Source organism: Nycticebus coucang, chromosome 6 (assembly GCF_027406575.1).
Source record: "Nycticebus coucang isolate mNycCou1 chromosome 6, mNycCou1.pri, whole genome shotgun sequence".
NCBI lineage: Eukaryota > Metazoa > Chordata > Mammalia > Primates > Lorisidae > Nycticebus > Nycticebus coucang.
This window is the reverse complement of record NC_069785.1, coordinates 49,125,331-49,146,596: the sequence shown is the minus strand read 5'-3', so window position 1 is coordinate 49,146,596 and position 21,266 is coordinate 49,125,331. Positions and strand designations below refer to the sequence as shown.

At 38.3% G+C, this 21,266-nt stretch overlaps 1 protein-coding gene across 1 annotated transcript in view; it reads right to left on the bottom strand.

The window, feature by feature from the left end:
• Positions 1-21,266, bottom strand: part of SEMA6D (semaphorin 6D) — a 639,731-nt gene that overhangs the window by 373,878 nt on the left and 244,587 nt on the right. The gene's annotated exons all lie outside the window — the stretch shown is intronic.

The following is a 21,266-nucleotide window of genomic DNA, read 5'->3' as shown; positions in this document are numbered from 1 at the left end:
CAGAACAACCCCGCCAAGGGACCATGAGGTAGCTACTGCAGAGGATTCCACCTATACAGAAATGTTAGGAATGACAGAAAGGGAATTTAGAATACACATGTTGAAAATAATGAAAGAAATGATGGAAAAAATGAAGGAAACTGCTAATAAAGTAGAAAATAACCAAAAGGAAATCCAAAAACAGAATCAAATAAGAGATGAATGATATGAAGACTATAAAAAGGATATAGCAGAGCTGAAGTAAAAGAAACAGTCAATCAGGGAACTTAAAGATGCAATGGAAAGTATCAGCAACAGGTTAGACCATACAGAAGAAAGAATTTCAGAGGTAGAAGACAAAGTTTTTGAGATAACTCAGATAGTAAAAGAGGCAGAAAAGAAGAGAGAGAAAGCAGAACATTCACTGTCAGAATTATGGGACTTTATGAAGCGTTCCAACATACGAGTTATAGGAATTCCAGAAGGGGAAGAAGAATGCCCCAGAGGAATGGAAGCCATACTAGAGAATATTATAAAAGAAAATTTCCCAAATATCACCAAAGATTCTGACACACTGCTTTCAGAGGGCTATCGGACCCCAGGTCGCCTCAACTCTAACTGAGCTTCTCCAAGACACATTGTGATGAACCTGTCCAAAGTCAAGACAAAAGAAAAGATTCTGCAAGCTGCCAGGAGTAAGTGCCAGTTGACTTACAGGGGCATATCCATCAGAGTGACCGCAGACTTCTCTAATGAAACTTTCCAAGCAAGAAGACAATGGTCATCTACCTTTAATCTACTTAAACAGAACAATTTCCAGCCCAGAATTCTGTACCCTGCTAAGCTAAGCTTAAAAATTTACGGAGAAATCAAATCATTTACGGATATACAAACATTGAGGAAATTCGCCACAACAAGACCAGCTCTACAGGAAATACTTCAACCTGTTCTGCACACTGACCATCACAATGGATCAGCAGCAAAGTAAGAACTCAGAAATCAAAGGACAGAACCAAACCTCCACACTGATGCAAAAGATAAAACTAAGCAATAGACTCTCACAAAATAAGACGAATAGAATACTACCACACTTATCAATTATCTCAATAAATGTTAATGGCTTGAATTCCCCACTGAAGAGACATAGATTGGTTGACTGGATTAAAAAACACAAGCCATCCATTTGCTGTCTGCAAGAAACACACCTGGCTTCAAAAGACAAATTCAAGCTCCGAGTCAAGGGTTGGAAGACAATTTTTCAGGCAAATGGAATTCAGAAGAAAAGAGGAGTTGCAATCTTATTTTCAGATACATGTGGATTTAAAGCAACTAAAGTCAAAAAAGACAAAGATGGTCACTTTATATTGGTCAGGGAAAAATACAACAAGAGGACATTTCAATTCTAAATATCTATGCACCCAATTTAAATGCTCCCAGATTCTTGAAACAGACCTTACTCAGTCTGAGCAATATGATATCTGATAATACCACAATAACAGGGGACCTTAACACTCCTCTTACAGAGCTGGACAGATCCTCTAAACAGAAATTAAACAAGGATATAAGAGACTTAAATGAGACCCTAGAACAACTGTGCTTGATAGACGCATATAGAACACTCCATCCCAAAGATAAAGAATATACATTCTTCTCATCACCCCATGGAACATTCTCCAAAATTGATCATATCCTGGGACACAGATATCAACAGAATCAAAAGAATTGAAATTTTACCTTGTATCTTCTCAGACCATAAGGCACTAAAGGTAGAACTCAACTCTAACAAAAATGCTTGACCCCACCCAAAGGCATGGAAATTAAACAATCTTCTGTTGAATAACAGATGGGTGCAGGAAGAAATAAAACAGGAAATCATTAACTTCCTTGAGCATAACAACAATGAAGACACAAGCTACCAAAACCTGGGATACTGCAAAAGCAGTTTTGAGAGGAAAATTCATCACTTTAGATGCCTACATTCAAAAAACAGAAAGAGAGCACATCAACAATCTCACAAGAGATCTTATGGAATTGGAAAAAGAAGAACAATCTAAGCCTAAACTCAGTAGAAGAAAAGAAATATCCAAAATCCAATCAGAGATCAATGAAATTGAAAACAAAAGAATCATTCAGAAAATTAATGAAACAAGGAGTTGGTTTTGTGAAAAAATAGATAAACCATTGGCCAGACTAACGAGGAAGAGAAAAGTAAAATCTCTAGTAACCTCCATCAGAAATGATAAAGGGGAAATAACAACTGATCCCACAGAGATACAAGAGATCATCTCTGAATACTACCAGAAACTCTATGCCCAGAAAGTTGACAATGTGAAAGAAATGGATCAATATTTGGAATCACACCCTCTCCCTAGACTCAGCCAGGAAGAAATAGAGCTCCTGAACAGACCAATTTCAAGCACTGAGATCAAAGAAACAATAAAAAATCTTCCAACCAAAAAATGCCCTGGTCCAGATGGCTTCACTCCAGAATTCTATCAAACCTTCAAGGAAGAGCTTATTCCTGTACTGCAGAAATTATTCCAAAAAATTGAGGAAGAAGGAATCTTCCCCAACACATTCTATGAAGCAAACATCACCCTGATACCAAAACCAGGAAAAGACCCAAACAAAAAGGAGAATTTCAGACCAATCTCACTCATGAACATAGACGCAAAAATTCTCAACAAAATCCTAGCCAATAGATTACAGCTTATCATCAAAAATGTCATTCATCATGATCAAGTAGGCTTCATCCCAGGAATGCAAGGCTGGTTTAACATACACAAGTCTATAAACGTTATCCACCATATTAACAGAGGCAAAAATAAAGATCACATGATCCTCTCAATAGATGCAGAAAAAGCATTTGATAAAATCCAGCATCCTTTTCGAATTAGAACACTGAAGAGTCTAGGCATAGGTGGCACATTTCTAAAACTGATTGAAGCTATCTATGACAAACCCACAGCCAATATTTTACTGAATGGAGTAAAACTCAAAGCTTTTCCTCTTAGAACTGGAACCAGACAAGGTTGTCCTCTGTCACCTTTACTATTCAACGTAGTGCTGGAAGTTCTAGCTAATACAATTAGGCAAGACAAGGAAATAAAGGGAATCCAAATGGGAGCAGAGGAGGTCAAACTCTCCCTCTTTGCTGACGACATGATCTTATACCTAGAGAACCCCAAAGACTCAACCACAAGACTCCTAGAAGTCATCAAAAAATACAGTAATGTTTCAGGATATAAAATCAATGTCCACAAGTCAGTAGCCTTTGTGTACACCAATAACAGTCAAGATGAGAAGCTAATTAAGGACACAACTCCCTTCACCATAGTCTCAAAGAAAATGAAATACCTAGGAATATACCTAACGAAGGAGGTGAAGGACCTCTATAAAGAAAACTATGAAATCCTCAGAAAGGAAATAGCAGAGGATATTAACAAATGGAAGAACATACCATGCTCATAGACGGGAAGAATCAACATTGTTAAAATGTCTATACTTCCCAAAGCAATCTACCTATTCAATGCCATTCCTATCAAAATACCAACATCGTACTTTCAAGATTTGGAAAAAATGATTCTGCGTTTTGTATGGAACCAGAAAAAACCCCGTATAGCTAAAGCAGTTCTCTGTAACAAAAATAAAGCTGGGGGCATCAGCATACCAGATTTGAGTCTGTACTACAAAGCCATAGTGCTCAAGACAGCATGGTACTGGCACAAAAACAGAGACACAGACACTTGGAATTGAATTGAAAACCAAGAAATGAAACTAACATCTTACAACCACCTAATCTTTGATAAACCAAACAAGAACATACCTTGGGGGAAAGACTCCCTATTCAATAAATGGTGTTGGGGGAACTGGATGTCTACATGTAAAAGACTGAAACTGGACCCACACCTTTCCCCACTCACAAAAATTGATTCAAGATGGATAAAGGACTTAAACTTAAGGCATGAAACAATAAAAATCCTCCAAGAAAGCATAGGAAAAACACTGGAAGATATTGGCTTGGGGAAAGACTTCATGAAGAAGACTGCCATGGCAATTGCAACAACAACAAAGATAAACAAATGGGACTTCATTAAACTGAAAAGCTTCTGTACAGCTAAGGAGACAATAACCAAAGCAAAGAGACAACCTACACAATGGGAAAGGATATTTGCATATTTTCAATCAGACAAAAGCTTGATAACTAGGATCTATAGAGAACTCAAATTAATCCACATGAAAAAAGCCAACAATCCCATATATCAATGGGCAAGAGACATGAATAGAACTTTCTCTAAAGATGACAGGCGAATGGCTAACAAACACATGAAAAAATGTTCATCATCTCTATATATTAGGGAAATGCAAATCAAAACAACCCTGAGATATCATCTAACCCCAGTGAGAATGTCCCACATCACAAAATCTCAAAACTGCAGATGCTGGCGTGGATGTGGAGAGAAGGGAACACTTTTACACTGCTGGTGGGACTGCAAACTAGTACAACCCTTCTGGAAGGAAGTAGGGAGAAACCTCAAAGCACTCAAGCTAGACCTCCCATTTGATCCTGCAATCCCATTACTGGGCATCTACCCAGAAGGAAAGAAATCCTTTTATCATAAGGACACTTGTACTAGACTGTTTATGGCAGCTCAATTTACAATCGCCAAAATGTGGAAACAGCCTAAATGCCCACCAACCCAGGAATGGATTAACAAGCTGTGGTATATGTATACCATGGAATACTATTCAGCCATTAAAAAAAATGGAGACTTTACATCCTTCGTATTAACCTGGATGGAAGTGGAAGACATTATTCTTAGTAAAGCATCACAAGAATGGAGAAGCATGAATCCTAGGTACTCAATTTTGATATGAGGACAATTAATGACAATTATGGTTATGGGGGGGAAAGAGAAAGAGGGAAGGAGGGAGGTGGGTGGGGCCTTGGTGTGTGTCACACTTTATGGGGGCAATACATGATTGCAAGAGGGACTTTACCGAACAATTGCAATCAGTGTAACCTGGCTTATTGTACCCTCAATGAATCCCCAACAATAAAAAACAAACAAACAAACAAAAAATAAAATAAAATAAATGTATATGTCTTTGTTCCTGTTAATCTGTTGTCAATTTATTTCAGCAGACCTGAACTTTCGAAAGGGTAGAGAAAAATCTCTTTTGTCCCTAAAATTCATACATCTTAGTCAGATTTATTCCACCTACATCAGTAGGACCCAGCTCTGGATTTTCACTTCAGTTTTCTTATGTACTATGACACGTCTTGTACCAAAAAGTACTCATATTGTCTGTGAATGAAAGGGTGAATAAATAAACTAAAAAACAAAGTGAGGACAGAGATAGTGTCTCACACCCTTATTCTGAATAGATTTGCAAGTAATTATAAACTGATAGGCTCTAATTTGACCAAAGATTATGGTAGATCAAAATTTGATTTCGAGAAGCAAGAATCCTATGTACTCCATTCTGATATGAGGAGAATTAATGACCTAGTACAAGGTGAGGGGTGGGCGAAGGGGAGAGCAGAGAGAGGGAAGGAGGGAGGGGGTGGGGAGTCATGTTGTGTGACACACCTTTTGGGGGTGGGACACAATTATAAGAGGGACTTTACCTACCAAATGCAATCACTGTAACCTGGTTCTTTGTACCCTCAATGAATCCTCAACAATTAAAAAAAAATGATTTCATTAAAATCTGTTTTATTTCATCGAGTGATCTATAGAAGCAACTAAAAGCATGATACATTTTTTTCTTTTCAAAACTGATTTTTTTTTTCCTATTTCATGAAATGTCTGCAGTATTTTATAGTTTTGTATGTATGGATTCTAAATTCCTCTTTTTATAAGTCCATGGTAGCCATCTATTTTTTTTTTTTTATTTATTATTGTTGGGGATTCAATGAGGGTACAATAAGCCAGGTTACACTGATTGCAATTGTTGGGTAAAGTCCCTCTTGCAATCATGTCTTGCCCCCATAAAGTGTGACACACACCAAGGCCCCACTCCACCTCCCTCCGTCCCTCTTTCTGCTCCCCCCCCATAACCTTAATTGTCATTAATTGTCCTCATATCAAAATTGAGTACATAGGATTCATGCTCTAACTCCCACTGGGAAATAAATTACCTATGTAGCCACCTATTTTTATTTCCCAGCAGGAGTTAGAGGTTCTGGAAAATAGTCACTAAGTAGTCTGGCAGACCCATGATGTTTTGAGTGCACTTGCCTGGTTAGTGTAGTTACTGTCTAAATAAATGCCTTGAATAGCATGACAATTTATTAATTCTATACATGCTATGTGCCATTTGCTGCTTCAGATGTTGTTTCCCTCTCTCGGCCTTCACTGGTTTCCTGTTTAAAATTTAGTAAAGTTGCAAAATTCCATGACTTACAGAAGCTTTCCATGAGCTTGTTTTGTTATATTAGAAACAAGCAGAAAATATGAGTTTCCTGTCTGTCAAAGATGGACAAATTGTGCCTAGTCCCAATGGATAGTGTTATTTTAAGAGATTTTGGTCTTATTTGACACTCTGAGCAAGGAAAGGACTTGACAATAATAATGCTGAACTCCAGTAGTTTTTAGATAACCCCCACCCCCAGTGCACCCACAAATACCTGCGCTGGCAAAATAGACTAAGGCTGCGAAAGAATAAAAGCAGAGCTTTCTCAGTGGGTCCCTTAAGTCTTCAGGAAAAATCCATACTCTTCACTTGTTTACTGCAGCGGTGAATATTTCATATACATCAAGACACATTATTATATATCTAAAGCATGAAGTATAATTTTTCACTTGAGGAAAAAAAATTGATTCCTTTATACTGTAAAAACGTAGTTGCTGTTTTTCTTTCGTCTGCCATCTAAAGGTTGAATTGTTGTCTATGTTTCTTTGATGAGGACTTGGAGTTTCATTAGACAAGGTCCCAGGGGAGCTATCAAGTATGTTATTAAATAAATATGCTTTGATGAAGAAAGCAAGGAGGCAGATTCGGAACAATGGTGAGCATTCAAATAATTCTCATAACAAGAAAGGCAATTGACAAGCAATCGTTTTTTTGTGCTAAGAATGCCTGATAGAAGGAGATAGTAGAAATCATTTATCAGTGGAGTAAGTCTGAGTTCTAAGCTCCACAGAAATTGTGTGTTTCTAGAGCACACAAACACACTTGGGAGAACCTCCATATTTGGTTTGCAAGGCAGGTAGTGCTCAAATTGTCCTTTAGGTGACTCTTACCTCCCCCAAAGCCAGAGTGCAATGTTCCCTGAGTTTAACAGCATCATTCTATAACATGCATTACAACACACACAGCACAAGTACCTCCAAGTCAGCCAGAAGGAATGGGAACTCTGCTTACGGCTCTCATTTTAGCAAAAGACCAGTGCTCACCTTCTGTTTATATATCTTTGTTAAAAGCTCTTTGAGCCCAAGGGTCTTTTCTTCTTTATTCCTATCAATTTCCTTTGCGGCTTGGCCTTCAGGTTCAACTGAGTTATTTTGATGATAATGTTTCCTTTAAGATGATTATTTGTTTAAAGTTCAAGCTAATAAAAATAACTTATCCCATTAAAAATATTCTGGGGAGCAGAACAACATTTTAGGATGTTAATTGCTCACGTTACCAGTCATCCATGAACCATATGCTGGAAATGCTCGAAAAGGTTCTAAAACATCTCTTGCAGCTATAAATCTTTTGCAGGTACAATTATGTGACAACAGAAATAGGAAAAAGTACATCCAACATCTGGAGTCAAATTGTTTACGGAAGTAAAATTACAAAATTAAATTTAAACGAACTTAATTAAAAGGGGCAGGGGAACGAATTTAATATGGACATTCATCATGTCCTCATTGAAGTTTCTTCCAGCACAAAAAAAATACAGTAAATTCTGAACACAAATGTTGGATAAAGACTCTAATGGAGTGTGGAAAGATGCCCAAAGAGAGACAGTCAGGCAGGATATATTCACTTTTACTCTCTGCCATATTAATGACATGGAATACCCAATTGTTTTGAAAAGATACTATCAATTAAGAAACTAAGCTTGGAAACTTATCTATTTTAACCATCTCTACTATTTGGAATTCCATTGTTTATATTCCATCACTTAAATATGGTGATTACTAGGTTTGGTTTTTAATTCAATGATGCCCAACTAAAGACTTTCATAATATGCTGTGTAAGAAGAAAGGGAAAAAAAAAGGGAAAGGGGAAGGGAACTCAAAAACAACAGGAATCTGCATACCCATACAAAAACATGGAAGCTAAACAACCTTATGCTGAAGGATAGATAGGTTGTAGACGAGATTAAGAAGGAAATCACCAAATTTTTGGAACAAAACAACAATCAAGACACGAATTACCAGAACCTCTGGGATACTGCATAGACAGTCCTAAGAGGGAAATTTACAGCACTGTAAGCCCTCCTCAAGAAAACGAAAAGAGAGGAAGTTAATAACTTAATGGGACATCTCAAGCAACTGGAGAAGGAACAACACTATAACCCCAAACCCAGCAGAAGAAAAGACATAACCAAAATCAGAGCAGAACTAAATGAAATTGAAAACAAAAGAATTATACAACAGATCAATAAATCCCAAAGTTGGTTTTTTGAAAAGATCAATAAAATAGATAAACCTTTGGCCAACCTAACCAGGAAAAAAAGAATAAAATCTCTAATTTCATCAATCAGAAATGGTAATGATGAAATAACAACAGACCCCTCAGAAATTCAAAAAATCCTTAACGAATACTACAAGAAACTCTACTCTCACAAATATGAAAATCTGAAAGAAATCCACCAATACCTGAAAGCACGCCACCTACCAAGATTTAGCCAGAAGAAGTGGAAATGTTGAACAGGCCAATATCAAGTTCTGAAATAGCATCAACTATACGAAATCTCCCTAAAAAGAAAAGCCCAGGACCAGATGGCTTTACATCAGAATTCTACCAAACCTTTAAAGAAGAACTAGTACCTATACTACTAAACCTCTTCCAAAATATAGAAAAAGAAGGAATATTACCCAACACATCCTACGAAGCAAACATCACCTTGATCCCCAAACCAGGGAAAGACCCAACAAGAAAAGAAAATTATAGACCAATATCACTAATGAATATTGATGCTAAAATACTCAATAAGATCCTAACAAACAGAATCCAACAACACATCAAAAAAATTATACACCATGACCATTAATAAATCCTACAAGTGGGATTTATCCCAGGGTCTCAAGGCTGGTTCAATATACATAAATCTATAAATGTAATTCAACACATAAACAAACTAAAAAATAAGGACTATATGATTCTTTCAATTGATGCAGAAAAAGCTTTTGACAATATCCAGCATCCCTTCATGATCAGAACACTTAAGAAAATTGGTATAGAAGGGACATTTCTTAAACTAATAGAGACCATCTACAGCAAGCCCACAGCCAATATTGTATTGAATAGAGTTAAATTGAAATAATTTCCACTTAAATCAGGAACCAGGCAGGGTTGCCCATTGTCTCCATTGCTCTTTAACGTTATAATGGAAGTTTTAGCCATTGCAATTAGGGAAGAAAAGGCCATCAAGGCCTTTCCACATAGGGTCAGAAGAGATCAAACTTTCACTCTTCGCAGATGATATGATCGTATATCTGAAAAACACTAGGGGATTCTACTACAAAACTTTTAGAAGTGATCAAAGAATACAGCAATGTCTCAGGCTACAAAATCAACACGGATAAATCTGTAGCCTTTATATATACCAACAACAACTAAGCTGAAAAACAGTCAAAGACTCTATTCCTTTCACAGTAGTGCCAAAGAAGATGAAATATTTGGGAGTATACCCAACAAAGGATGCGAAAGATCTCTACAAAGAGAACTATGAAACCCTGAGAAAAGAAATAGCTGAAGATGTTAAAAGATGGAAAAACATACCATGCTCATGGCTGGGAAGAATCAACATTGTTAAAATGTCTATACTACCCAAAGCAATATATAATTTTAATGCAATTCCTATTAAAGCTCCATTGTCATATTTTAAAGTTCTTGAAAAAATAATACTTCGTTTTATATGGAATTATAAAAAACCTCGAATAGCCAAAACATTACTCAGCAATAAAAACAAAGCAGGAGGAATCATGCTACCAGACCTGAGACTGCACTATAAATCGATAGTGATCAAAACAGCATGGTACTGGCACAAAAACAGAGAAGTAGATGTCTGGAACAGAATAGAGAACCAAGAGATGAATCCAGCTATGTACCATTATTTGATATTTGACAAGCCAATTAAAAACATTCAGTGGGGAAAAGATTTCCTATTTAACAGATGGTGCTGGGTAAACTGGCTGGCAACCTGTAGAAGATTGAAACTGGACCCACACCTTTCACCATTAACTAAGATAGACTCTCACTGGATTAAATATTTAAACTCAAGACATGAAACTATAAAAATACTTGAAGAAAATGCAGGGAAAACTCTTGAAGGAATCGGCCTGGGTGAATATTTTATGAGGAGGACTCCCCAGGCAATTGAAGCAGTATCAAAAATACACTACTGGGACCTGATCAAACTAAAAAGCTTCTGCACAGCCAAGAACACAGTAAGTAAAGTAAGCAGACAGCCCTCAGAATGGGAGAAAATATTTGCAGGTTATACCTCCGATAAAGGTCTAATAACCAGAATCCACAGAGATTTAGCAAGTGTATTAGCAAGAAAAGAACACGTGATCCCATCTCAGGGTGGGAAAGGGACTTGTAGAGAAACTTCTCTAAAGAAGACAGATGCACAATCTACAAACACATGAAAAAAAGATCATCATCCTTAATCATCAGAGAAATGCAAATCAAAACTACTTTGAGATATCACCTAACCCCAGTAAGAGTAGCCCACATAACAAAATCCCAAAACCAGAGATGTTGGCGTGGATCTGGAGAAAAGGGCACACTTCTACACTGCTGGTGGGAATGCACACTAATACGTTCCTTCTGGAAGGATGTTTGGAGAATACGTAAAGACCTAAAAATAGACCTGCCATTCGATCCTATAATTCCTTTACTAGGTTTATACCCAGAAGACCAAAAGTCACAATATAACAAAGACATCTGTACCAGAATGTTTATTGCAGCCCAATTCATAATCGCTAAGTCATGGAAAAAGCCCAAGTGTCCATCAACCCACGAATGGACTAGCAAATCGTGGTACATGTATACCATGGAATATTATGCAGCCTTAAAGAAAGATGGAGACTTTACCTCTTTCACGTTTACATGGATGGAGCTGGAACATATTCTTCTTAGCAAAGTATCTCAGGAATGGAAGAAAAAGCATCCAATGTACTCAGCTCTACTATGAAGCTAAATTATAGCTTTCACATGAAGGCTATAACCCAACTATAGCACAAGACTATGAGGAAAGGGCCAAGGAAGGGGCAGGGAGGGGGGAGGTTTTGGTGTGGAGGGAGGGTAATGGGTGGGGCCACACCTACGGTGCATCTTAGAATGGATACAGGCGAAACTTACTAAATGCAGAATACAAATGCCTACATACAGTAACTAAGAAAATGCCATGAAGGCTACGTTGAACAGTTTGATGAGAATATTTCAGATTGTATAAGAAACCAGCACATTGTACCCCTTGATTGCACTAATGTACACAGCTATGACTTAACAATAAAAATAAATAAATTAATAAATAAATAAATAAAAATAAAGTGTTAATTTTAAATCACTTCCTTGTGGTTTTATTCTCTATTAGAAATAATCAAAGCGGGCGGCACTTGTTGCTCAGTGGGTAGTGCTCCGGCCCCATATACCGAGGGTGGTGGGTTCGAGCCCGGCCCCAGCCAAACTGCAGCAAAAAGATGGCTGGGCATTGTGGCGGGCGCCTGTAGTCCCGGCTATTCGGGAGGCTGAGGCAAGAGAATCTCCTAAGCCCAAGAGCTGGAGGTTGCTGTGTGCTGTGATGCCATGGCACTTTACCAAGGGCAACAGAGTAAGACTCTGTCTCTAAAAAAAAAGAAGAAAAGAAATAATCAAAGCATAGACCCTCCCTCTTAACAGTGTGGGTTTAGTTCTTGCTGCTCATTAGTCATTTTCTGTCTTCCTAATTCTTAAAGGTTCTGTGTTCTATGTGCTAAGGAAGATGAGTTAAGAAATAAAATCACATGCTATAAAGTTACAGAAATGTAATTTTATGAAAACAACAGAATAATAATAATTTATTAATAAAATAATATTAAATTGATGGGGACAGATTCCAGAAAAGATAGTCAAACATTATTTTACCCTGTGGTGCTCCCCCATACTATGAATGTTGCTGGAGGTTTGGTTTATGAAAACGTTATACCATCAACCCACACTCAGATTCCCATCACCTCATCTTTCCTCTCCATCCCCAAAATATCTACTTTCTGTCGTGCATGTCAATGGCACTTTTCCTTCAGATCTTCTGTATCAAAAACAGAGATTTCTAACACTTACCCATCCCAACCACAAAAAGTAATCTAACAGGCACACACTCAGTGTTCGAGGGTACGGTGAAGTCAAAAAAATGTGTAAGCAGAAAGATGGACTAAACAGTCCAGGAGCCAGAAAAATAGAAAACATTCAATGTAAAGCATAAAAATCAATTCATCAGCTGAGGCTGAAACCAAGGAGCAGATAATAAATGAAGATTATTAGTGTGCATTTATTGAGCACCTACTGAGCACTTTCAAATATATTAGGGCAGTTAAGCACAGCGGCCCTGTAATTAGAAAGCCGAGGATAACAGCACTTAACTCTAACTTCTTTACACTGTGTAGCCAGTAAGTAGAAAAGCCTGAATTTAAATGCCAGTCCTTTGATGCCACTTCCAATGCTCTTACGTCTATATCACACTGCCTTGAAAACTGCGGGTGGTGGGAACCGTTTTAAAAGATATCAAGGAGACAACAAGAAGATTGAATCTTGTCTTGGAATGGACAGAGAGAAACTACCAGCAGCACAGGTGAGCATGAATAATGAATCATTTAACTGTTAAGAAACGTTCATTCGTCTAAATCATGTGTTCTTCACTGACTCGGAGCATTCGTTTCCTATTAGAAGTAGAAAAATATTACACTTCAAAATCCTTGCAATATTTCTACACTGTAAGAGAAAAAGAAAAATAGTAATTGTATAGTTCATAGTAACCCCAGTCGTATTGATGGTCTGTGTCACTAATTGTGATCCTGCTTCCATTTACATCTGTTCCATATGCCCATTCATTTTTTTCCCCCAGAGAACTGAACACACGTCCATTCATGAACAAACACAAAACATCTTTACTTTTCTGAGAAAGTGGGGATAGTGGGCCTGACGCTTTAGAGTTCATTCCAACACTGTAGTCAGACAGAGCACTGACCATGGTAGTGCCTGCAAAAACTGTGTGAATATTATGCCCCCCAAACCAAGGCTGGTTTCCAAAATGTGTAAAGAGGAAAAGTTAAGAGTCATTTACCATGCAGCTGTAGTTCTCACATCAATTCTGCAAAGGCAGAAAGGCAGGGCAAAGCAGAGGACCTCCAGAACATACAAAGCAAATGTGAGGTTGGACAATTAAGTTCATGAACTAGTCCTAGAAAAAGTGCTACATACCTCACTGCTGAATATCACCTTTGAATTACACCCCCTGGGAAGCTATGAACCCACACCAGCACCTAGTCTACTCTTCAAAGAAATTTTGGAACTCTATTTCTGGAGCTGTCCTGAGAGGTCTGACAATTACACTCCCGAGCTTATCCTAGAAAAAGTGCTTTGAAGGGTGGACTAAGTGCTGGCTGGCATCAGGGCGTAGCTTCCCACGGGAACATTCCGCTGGTGTCCACAGTGAAATTCGGCAATGAAGTTATGTAGCACTTTTTCTAGGAAGAGTTTACTAATTTAATGGTTAGATCTTGTGCCTTTATCCAGTCCAGAATACAAATTCATTCATCAAGGAAAGGAACAGGTCAGGAGAGGACATTGGGTAGGGGGAAGAAAGGTTTACAAGCAGATTAGAGTTAGACTGAAGATCACAGATGAGTGTCATAAATGGCAAAACTAGATTCCATGGGGAGTCTGTATATGATGTGCCAAACAATGCCATGCTCTGCTCAGGAAAGAAGTTAAAGGGGCATCTCCTTAAAGTCGAGCCAGTCAGCTCTGTGGTGGTGAATTCACCAGAAGCCAGTCTGTGCAGGCCACCCAGCTGAAGGCCACTGTTTGGCTCAAGTCAAGACAGTACCTGTGTGTTCTGAGCCCACCACCTTCTGAAAGACAAGTGTCTCCTCAGCAACAGTCAAATGTTCACCTCAGAACTCTTCATGCTCATTAAAAGGACTGCCCCGCCACCCCCAAAGCTTGCACGTGACTCTCCTTCCCTGCAACACTCACAGCCTCACCACCACTATCTGCCCTGCCCCAGCGGGACAGCTATCATCAGGCCTCTGCGGGTCAGTCACCAGCCCAGACCAGGACTTGCCAGTCACCTCTTACCCCTTCTTCTCTAATCTCCACATGGCTTTGTTCGTGACTTGTTCTGATGTTGACCCTGTACCTCCGGACAGCCTTTCACCGAACCTTCTGGGACTCTGGATCAATCACCAGTAAATCTGCTTATTCTCAACTTCCTTTGGAAACTTCCCTTTCATCTTTCTGCACTAGTTGACACCTGGCTTTTCCGGATAACACTCATTCTACTGAAGCCCTTTCAAGAGGTAGCTTTTACTTTACTTTCCTAGATCCCTCTTCCCAAGGAACCTGAAAGCATGGTGGGTGGCCTTGCTCTTCATTAGTGCGTCCAGATGTTGTCCCCTCCAAGGAACCTGAAAGCATGGTGGGTGGCCTTGCTGTTCATTACTGTGTCTAGATGTTGTCCCCTCTCCCTCAGTGAAACGGCAGCTTTCCCTTTCCCGTCATCAGCCTACATACCCCCTTGCCATTCCTAGCGCATGGTCCACCATTCTCCAGTGCATTCTTTCTTCACTTGTTGGAGATTTTAGTACTTGGTTCAATATCACTCTAATACACTGTGTCCCAAAAGTCACCCATGAAGTTGCCATACATAGAGAAAATGTGTACCATTATTTACTAAATATTCATTGCAAAATTTTACAAAGAGGTGGACAGCAGGTAGAGAAAATCTTGTAAATATTTTGTAAAACTTAGTAATGACTGTTTCGTAAATGAAAATACTTTTAGCTATAATTTCCTGTTTTCCTTGCATATAGTGAATTTATAGGTGACTTTCAGGACACCCTGTACTAGTCTTATTTAATTTTTGACCATTTTAATATCCAATGGCATGATCCATCCAGTAGTCTATCTTCTCAGTTTCTAGACTTCTCTTCCAGAGATTTTATCAGCCACTTGTCTGAGCTACTCACTTCCACAATCGCACACATGACTTTGTTGTTATTAATAACTGCAGTTCTTGCAGCAAAATCTCAATTACAAATGTTACTTCCTGTAATCACGATCTCTTATTTTTCTTGATCACTCTTTCTAAAAACCGTAACTCTTGCAATTCTACAACTCTATAAGGACCCCAAATCCAATCTCTATGTGTTCCTGAGATATAGCTGTCCTATGATATCCTTTCTTCCTTCTTCCCTCCTTTCTAGCTTAAATTCCATAGATAATCATTATAATCTTATCTTAATCCTTTTCTATTTTGGCAAACTTTCCCAGTTAAATCTTAGCCCCCATTAAATTCAATTGGGTGACCACTGTATGCTAACACTCATGTAGCCTCATGTGTCTCATACTGGGTAAATAGTCAAAAGAGAACATCCACATGCTCTTACTATACAGCTTCCCAACAATCCACACTTCTGTTTTTATGGATAAGATTTTCATACTTCCAGTTAAGATCATGGAGATTACCTTCTAGTGCAGGAGGTGAATTATAAAACATGTAGACGCAGGACACTCCCCTCTCCTCTTGTACTGGAATTAGTGAAGTTATCTCCTAAGTGGACTTACCACTTACGCCTTCCCTCCCCACCCTGTGAGTTGCCTCCTACTCTGCTATGGTCTGAATGTTTATTTCCCTCCAAATTCCTATGTTGCAATCCTAACCCAGAAGGGGATGGTATCAACAAGCGGAGTGTTTGGGGGGTGATTAGGCCAAAAGGGCAGAGCCTTCATAAATGAGATTAGTACACTTATTTTTTAAAAACCTCAGAAAGCTCCCTTGCCCTTTCTACCAAGTGAAGACACAAGAAGAATTGGGCTATAAACTGGGAAGTGAGCCCTCACCAGACACTGAATTTGCCAGTGATCTTGGGTTTTCCCAGCCTCTAGAACTATGAGAAATGCTTTTCTGTTGTTTATAAGCCACCTAGTTAATGCTATTTTGTTATAGCAATGCAAAAAGAGTAGGACACACTTTCAACATGGCAACCAGAATGTTCCTCATAATGATCCAGCCTGAAAGGCCTCCTTTATGCTTTGCAAATCTAGTAGGCATTCTTATCTGAGAGCCTTTGCACTTAATTGTTCTCTTTGCCTAGAATAATCTTCCCTCAGATATCTGCCTGCTTGCTCCCTCATTTCCTTCAAGTCCTTTATTCAGAAGGCATCTGCACAGAATAGCTTTACCAGGCCAACCTATATGAAAGTCTGCCTCCTACCCCTAACATTTTACATCTCCTTCCCTTTGTTTTTCTCCTCTGCACTCATTTAAATATAAAATATATACAGGCCATAAAAATTATGAATGCTATATATTTTAGATATTTTTATAATTCACCTCCTCCTCTGGAAGTTAATCTTCATGAATGCAGAATTTTTTTTTTTTTTTGCAGTTTTTGGCCGGGGCTGGGTTTGAACCCACCACCTCCAGCATATGGGGCCGGCGCTCTACTCCTTTGAGCCACAAGCACCACTGAATGCAGAAATTTTTACCTGTTGAGTTTATTTCTATATCCTCAGTACCCAAAATGATGACTACTAATACCTAGGTGATGATCAATGAATATTTGTTCAATGGATAAACCAACAATAAAAGTGGATATAGGACGATTAAGGGAAAACAGAAAGTTACAAATGTCTTCCACGTGGAATGTCTGTGTTAACTATGCTATCTCCTGTTTATGAAAACAGGATTTCAGAGGGATCCAAGGATGAATTAGTTGTCATGATTATGTCATGACAATATAGCAGTATAACTTATTAAAAAACACATAGAAACATTAAGAATTAACATTAATCCTTGAACAATCCTAAAGCAGTAATTGCCACTCCTTAATATATTTGGTAGATCTCACCCTTTCAGGTAACCTTTAAATGTTTTGCTTTTGATGTGTCCTTCCTATGTTATCAGACATTCTCTGTCTCTCTCTCCTCCCCCTTCCTCTCCCCTTTTTCATGCATACACACACACACACACACACATTATAAGCAGATGGAGCTTAAAAGGTGAAATCCATAACCAAGGGATGAGATGTCAGAGCACGTCTTCTTGCCTGATATTAGGATGAAATAATATGTTTACACAATTTAGGTTCCTTAGCTCCTCTTTCCCTCTATCCTCCAAAACAAACATATTAAATTTTTAAGCCTTTAAAATGTTTTCTGGGATCATATTTGTGTCTTTTTGATATACGTTATAATGTATCTTTCGATATTTAATTAGAATTTTTGCAGATGGTTCATAAGACAACAGACAACACATTATTAAGAACTATTACTCCCCTTGCCCCTTAATTTAGTAGAATCCTTCAGTGATATAAAGATTGCCTTTTATCGGAGGCTCTCAATCTGTCCCAATTTTCTATAAGTCACTGAGCTCTAACGACATTTTGTCAGATGCAAAACTTGAAAATGAAAGAAGAAAATTTGCTTTGGACTTTATTACACCAAAAATGTCTGAGTGATAGATGGGACCACTGCAGATCTGGCGGTTCCCAAGTTCCTATTGTTAGTCATGGGTTATTTTGATCAGCTGCAAAGTAACAGGGGGTGACTAGAATAGAAAATACCTGCAGTTTTCTGGAGCTTCAGTGAAATGTAAATGAAAATAGCTGAGATTTTTAGAGACCCTACTTGAATTTCATTCAATTTCCATAATTTCATGATCTCATTCCTGAGAAGGGTCCTAAGGAGCTCTCTTTCTTGATTACATCTCATCTCCAGCTTGGTGTGGGGGAGAAGGGGTCAATTATTGAATGGAGAAATGACCTTTTGAGTTGGTAACTCTGGAAACCATAGAAGTGTCCAGATTAGCCAGATTCTGAGAATACTGGTTTAATGAGTTGCTAGTTGTGTGATCTGCTGTGATGATCTAAAACTATAATTTTTAGGCTAATTGGGTCCGTTATAAATACATGGAAATCCAGTGGGGTGGGAAATTTTAGGAAGACATTTCCCATACTTAACTTTATTCTTATCTTAATTCTCTTTGGTTACTCTCTCCCAGATTAGCCTCAGAATTGTGTGACCCAAATATGGTCTAAGTTATATTCTCACACGAGGACAGAATGGACCAGAGACAGACTTGAAGGGACCACTAGCTACTTTTACTCTTTTAGGATAATACATTGATAGAAATAAGGGCAGATTATAATAGTCACAGAAGGAATAATGATGCTTCTATGTGGCTGGGGGTTCTGGGATTGTGGAAGAGTCTCCTGAGAGAGGAGGGTAATGCACACAGGTCACTATTTCCATAGTGGTGACCTTATAACAGTGTGTAAATTTTATCCCTAAAAAAAAGGTAAATGGATGATACTTTTGGTTGATATTTCGTATGTCAGCCAATTTCTCTGATCCACATCCATTATGTTAACGTTCTTCTCTAGCACTCTGGATAAAAATTTGGACCACTATGTTTAACTTCATCCATTATTCATAGTCCTTGATTGCTTCTAACATTAGTACATGAACTGGGAGCTCTGTAAGATTTTCTATGTCGTGTAATTGTTGGAATTTCTTGCGTATTATTTAAGTTACACTGTCCAACAATTTGGCTTTATTGTCTCTTTAAAGGACAAATGATCAACAATTTGGCTTTATTGTCCTCTTAAAGGACATATGATCAACAACTTCTTTGCAAGGGCAAAGATTATGGTGTGTTCAAGCAAATTGTGTTTTTTGACCCAAGACATTTCCCCCCAACTCATATTGATTGCCTACAACATTGGTAATGAAACAGAGTCACAGAGTAAACTCAGGGCTACGGGGGTGTATTTGTCTTACAGATCAAACACTTAAAGCAGAATTTATGGAAGCAGAGGGCTGTGGGTCAATAGCTAAAAAAAACCTAGATTGTAAACAATCAAAGGACTTTCTGAGGTGTGAAGGAGAGGAGAAAGGAGACGGGTGGGTAGAGAGGAGGAGAAGGGGTAAGATGACATACAGTGTCTGCTTTGGTGAAAAGTTGACATCTGGAAAGAACTGGAGAGAGGGAGGTCTAAGAGAGGGAGGTCTAGGGTCCATCCCAGGGACCCACTTCTCTCCTTCTTGCTGACAGGGCTTGGATTGCACACATTTCTTCTCTTGTATCTCATGAAATTTAGGATCAGTGTAGTACAAACACCAGAGACAGGTTCACATAAAAGTCATAGAAAGGTAATAATTGACTTTTGTTGCTATCACTATTTAATGAGAAAAGCCAAGAATATCGGAGCTCAGAACAACTGTCAGCCTTTCGTCAATGTGAAAACACAGACAGGATGGATGAAAATGCTCTTCTGATGTAACATGCCAATCGGGCAAGTGCTGTTAGTGAAGAACTGACTTTCCAGCAATACTAAATTCTGCACAGTGATTTTAAGTTCCCAAAGTGTCGCTTATTTATTATTTTATTTCCAAGTAAACCTACAGAGAAGCAGAATGAGTATTGACCTCATTTTACAGATTAAACTAAGGCCTGACATTTAAAAGACTATTTAAAATCTCAAGAGGCAAAAGAAGGAGAAATTCCTCTAGCTAATGTAGCTATTGTGTTAGGACTAGGACGGAAGTCCATTGATTTCCAAATCAGTGCTCTGCTCGTCTACACTGCTGCCCTGTGTTGATGCAGCCTTAATCAATCAAGTCTAACCAATAAGCACTGTGTCCTGGTATTGCAGAAGTGGGACAGGATTCAGTAGCATCATTGTTTCTCAGAAGAGATTAGGAGCGCCAAGGCTAATTTAAAGAAAACTCGCCATATCCTAAATCAGTGGTTCTCAATCTGTGGGTCGCGACCCACAGGAACTGTATTAAAGGGCGGCGGGTTTAGGAAGGTTGAGAACCACTGTCCTAAATGATGCAAATCAATTTAGCATGATCTACTGAGGCTTTTTTGTAGGCTTTCACTTTTGATAACAAAAAGCACAATTTGAGAGTTCAGATAAAATGATGACTTCTGTGGTCCAGAAGTTGAGTTACGGATGGCTTCCATAGAGTTTTATGTTTCATTAAGGCCAATCACATGCCTGTTTCTCTCCCTCTCTCTCATTTTTCTCTTCCTCAAATTGTTCAGCCTTGGGATGAAAAAGCCCTGTCCAGTTTAACTCTTCCCCTTCTAATATCTGAGATTTAATGACTCTCATTAAGATGTTATCTTCAATTCCATGGATATATGGAGAAACCATTTCTTATGTATGGAAATTAGGCATTGGTGCTAATTCCTAGAACACACTTCTAAATTATCAAGTAAAATGTGAAACTCACGTGCAAAGTTACTTAATTTTCAAAAAAAATAGGATATTAAAATAAAAAAATCATAATGCCACATTCATTCACTTTTCTATGAATTGAAGTGTGAAGCTATATCATGCTTTCAGGTATTGGTTTGAGGGATGCATCTTCCAGACTATTTCACAATCGTTCTCCCATTGTTCCATAAATGGATTTGAGAATACAAGCTATTAAACTAAAAGTTACTGCAATAATATAAGTGGATAAAGCAGCAGGGCAATTTCAGAGGAAAATTCTAAGAGGAGTAAATATGAATGCTGAATTTCCAAAATACATCCTTCAAAAATTCATAGATATGAGGCCAGTATCCAAGACTGGACAAATCAGACAGGTAAAAGTCACATTTTGTTCAAGGTATTATGGACATGCTTTGAGGCCACATGAAATTAGGGACTCAGAAAAATATAAAAATATATTAAAATGGTAGCTCTCAGAGAATTAAATGTGCTGAACCACAGCTTCACCCTATGAAGACCTGGCTCCACTTAAAGTTGGTAATGGAATGGGGATTATTTCTAAATTTAATCTATTAAAGTCAACAACTCAGTGTCCAATGAATCAACTGAAGCCTAGATAATCTTGTT